This window comes from Saccopteryx leptura, chromosome 1 (genome assembly GCF_036850995.1).
Source record: "Saccopteryx leptura isolate mSacLep1 chromosome 1, mSacLep1_pri_phased_curated, whole genome shotgun sequence".
In the NCBI taxonomy this organism is placed as follows: Eukaryota; Metazoa; Chordata; class Mammalia; order Chiroptera; family Emballonuridae; genus Saccopteryx; species Saccopteryx leptura.
Genome location: NC_089503.1, coordinates 238919933 through 238924082, shown reverse-complemented (window position 1 = coordinate 238924082; position 4150 = coordinate 238919933). Strand labels below are relative to the sequence as shown.

Here is a 4150-nt window from a genome sequence, read left to right as displayed (position 1 = left end):
GGGAGGATAGTGGGGGCACAGGAGTGGACTGGGAGAAAGCAGAAATGAAAGGCCATAAGGCTCAAAAGATTTTTTTTTTCTCTCTAATGAAAAAAGCTTTTGAGCTTATTTTTAAGCTCTGGCCTTGGAGCCTGGAGCTTTACCAAAAGGTTCTATTTCTGGAGGGGCATTTCATTCATTTACTCCATGATTAAGATGACCAGATCCCCCGCCTTAAAAGAGGTCCAGTCTCCCCAGGAAAGAACAGGAGCTTTGGAGGTAGAAAGCCCTGGATCTAATCCAGCCTCTGGCCAACAAGGTATGAGACCCAGAGTAAGTCACTAAAGCCCTCTGAGCCGGCACTTGCATTTGTCAAATGTCTATCTCACGAGAGGGTTAGATAAATAAAGTACCATGCATTAAGTGCCTGGCACAGCACTGGGCACATACACGGCATATTATTATATTAATCCATCAATTCCCTTCCCTATTGTGGCAACCTCAAGACACTTATTCTAATTTCTCTGTGGCTCACACCTACACTTCTTATCATAACTTATTTAACCCTTTGAGTAGCACGAACGTTCATGTACAGCCTAGTGCCTTCTGACCATCCAGAGTAAGATTGATTTATTTTAAAAATGTGTCAGGCAACATTAAAAAAAGGTAAATGTATGTTCTTCTTGTTTCCATAAATTGGTTATCAAACAAATATGATTTTAAGTTAATAAAACTGGAACTGGAACTAATTTCATTTTTTGAAAAACAAAACTCACTCCTGGGAGTCAGCGAGCATGAAATAAACTCACTACTCAAAGAGTTAAAGGTCTCGTAATTACCATCAATAGAAAGTTTATTCTGAACTCTAACTGAAGAGGGGAAAAAACACCATCTCCTTCACTCCCTGATGAACTCTTTCTTTTTTTTTTTTTTTTTTTTTTTTTTTCTGAAGCTGGAAATGGGGAGAGACAGTCAGACAGACTCCCGCATGCGCCCGACCGGGATTCACCCGGCACGCCCACCAGGGGCGATGCTCTGCCCACCAGGGGGCGATGCTCTGCCCCTCCGGGGCGTCGCTCTGCCGCGACCAGAGCCACTCTAGCGCCTGGGGCAGAGGCCAAGGAGCCATCCCCAGCGCCCGGGCCATCTTTGCTCCAATGGAGCCTTGGCTGCGGGAGGGGAATAGAGAGACAGAGAGGAAAGAGGGGGTGGGGGTGGAGAAGCAAATGGGCACTTCTCCTATGTGCCCTGGCCGGGAATCGAACCCGGGTCCCCCGCACTCCAGGCCGACGCTCTACCACTGAGCCAACCGGCCAGGGCCCCTGATGAACTCTTATTCATCCTTCCAAACCCAGTCCAATTGTCACTTTTCTGGCTTTTACCTTCTCCCTCATTCTCCCAGCACCTTGATCACACTTCTACTCTTACTCTGTAATTACTCTAATCCTTCCATTAAGCTAATGAATATTTATCGAGTGTCTGCCACATGCCAGGCACACTGCCAGTTCCAGGGAATACCTCAGTTGGAACAGGATGGAGAAAATTTCCACTCTCATGCAGCTTATATTCAAGTTGGAAGAAACAGCCATTTTAAAAATTCTAGCCCATAAAGCATCATCCCAATGTACTGAGGTTGTGGGTTCAAGCCTCAGTCAGGGCATGTAGGAAAAGCAACAAATGAGTAAGTGGAACAGCGAGTTGATGCTTTCTCTCTCTCTCTCTCTCTCTCTCTTGCTCTCTCTCTCTTGCTCTCTCTCCCTTTCTCTTTCTCAATCAATGTAAAAATATTTTAATTTTTTTCTAAAAAATAAGCAATGTATCTGTCTCTTAGACAATAGACTCTTTGTCTCCTTCCTCTTTATATTCTGAGAAACTGCACAGTGCTGACAGAGCGGAAGCTCAGCAGATGGTAATTCTCCTCTTCAGACCACGCCTCATTCTCCATGTCTCTCTCCTCTGGGATGATGACTAAAGGCCTGTTCACAGGCCCTTTTGGTTGCCAAGACCCACTGCATTTAGGTCTGAATAGCTCTGAGTGCCCTGCTCCATGGACACACCAGCAGACTCAACAGCCCACCCTGCTACGGACAAAGTTCCACCAGTGAGTCTGGACCCACTTCTCCCACCAGGCTGGGACCCTGCGCATGAGATAAGGGCTCGCTGCATGGGTTGTGTGTGCAGGCTGAAAGGAAGCCCTGCGGACAACCAGGAACTGCCTTCGAAGTCCTGGAACCACTTCCCAGGGGACCCTGAGAGGCAGGAGCCAGGCAGGAGCTGATTTCCTTCCTGCTCCTGGCTGCAACCAACTTTCAGGAGAGACGCATTGTGGGAAATGCTCAGCTCAGCCAAGGCATGGAGTCATCGGGGACCTAGAATAATGGAACTAAAAAGGAATTCAGAGATCAGCCAGTCCAATTTCTTCACCAATAGAGAAGACAACTGAGACCCAAAGTGGGGACAAGACATATTTTCAACAAAGCATATCTTAGAAATCATCTACTCCAGGAAGGAAATATTCAGGGATGTTATGCTCCTAATCTACTTTGAGCATGCGGCACTGATCAACTGTGGCACTCTCCTTGTTGATCTGAGACAAGACCTCCAATCCTTTCAACATAAACAATCCTTCCAATATTTATTGGAAACTTGTTCTGTGCCAAATCTCTATAAGTATGACCTAATTTAATTCCAACAATGTTATGAAAAAGGCACAGCAAATCCTCACTTAACATTGTCGGTGGGTTCTGCGACTTTAAAATAAAACATCGCAAAACCAATTTGACCAGAAGTTAATTGATAAAAACAAGAGTTCAGTTTCTATGGCATTTCATCAACCTGATAATAAAATGATTTGAATGAAACATTATTTGAAGACTAGTTATAGTTTTATTATCCATTTTACAGATGAGGAAAAAGAGACTTAGAGAGATAAGTAACTTGCCCAAGACCCCACAGCTAGTAACTGTAATCCTCGCACAGCCTTTGGCCCTAGGTTGGCAAGTAGAGGATAGGTGTGCAGAGAGACACACAGTCAACTCAGGAGTTTTTTCTGAGCCAAGGGCACCAGTGTATTTCCTCAGGACTGCACATCGGGTTCTCAGCCCCACCATGCTCATTGTCATGATTTTAGCTGCCATTTACTAAGCATCTACGCTTCACATACAGTTCTGCTCAATTAATGAACATCGTCTCACTTTTATCCCCAAAGCACTGCTACAACATAAGCATCTTTGCCTTCACTTTACAGGCGGAAAAGTCAAGGCTAAGAGCAATTAATCAGTTTCACCAGCATTTGAACTCAGATCCATCTGACCCCAAACCCATGTTCTTTTTTCCATGACATTGTGCCTCCTCCCTGGACTGGTCACCACCAATAGAAGGTATTGGTGAAAGGCTAGATTTCCCTACGTTTCTGGGCCCCAAAGCTGCTGCCAGCACAGTCCCTGGCTCATAGAGGAAATGTGGCACCCTAGGCAAGGGATGGATGAACCAAGCCCCCTCGCCAGTGTGTACAGTTCCACTGCACTCCCCATCCATCTCTAGCAGCCATATTGTGAGCACATTGAAGGCAGGGCTTTGTCCCAAACCTACTGGGTCCCACCGGCCCCAGTACAGTGGTGTGGTGGAGGAAAAAGTGCCCCAGATCAGATGTCAGGAGAGTCGGTTGAAGTCAACTCTGCTAGCAACTGGCTGTGTGACCCTGGGTACTCACATAACCCCATGCGTCGGCTTACACTGAGTAATGAAACATGAGAGTTGGTGAGCGGATCGAAGGCGCTTAGGCAGGCACAGGGCACAGTCTCAGAAGCCAGGGGGCTTGTTCCCAGAGGCAAATGATACCACCTATCAGCTGAGCAACCCTGTGCCAGTCATTCCACTCTGCTGAGCCTCAGTTTCTCCACCTGCAAGATGCAGGTGTGAACAATCAAATCTGCCTTACCCTTTACCATGCAGATCAAATGGAGAAATGTCTGTGAGGCAACTCTATGCACTAGTAAGCCCCATGCAGATGGTATTTGGATCATGCTGGATAAAGAGCCACCGCCTGATAAAACAAGCCCTTATGTCCAAAACAGCAACGTTGATGGCACAAAACCAGCAGTTATAAAATGGTGCCAGCTGCTCCTGGCCCTGCAAATGTCCTTGTGTCCTGCCAGGGTCCTACATGATT

General features: G+C 46.5%; 1 non-coding gene across 1 annotated transcript; it reads right to left on the bottom strand.

Moving 5' to 3' along the window:
* Positions 1–1223: 1223 nt before the first annotated feature.
* TRNAS-GGA (transfer RNA serine (anticodon GGA)) lies at positions 1224–1299 on the bottom strand. The gene has a single exon. It is a non-coding gene; the product is annotated as a tRNA-Ser (tRNA).
* Positions 1300–4150: the final 2851 nt, after the last annotated feature.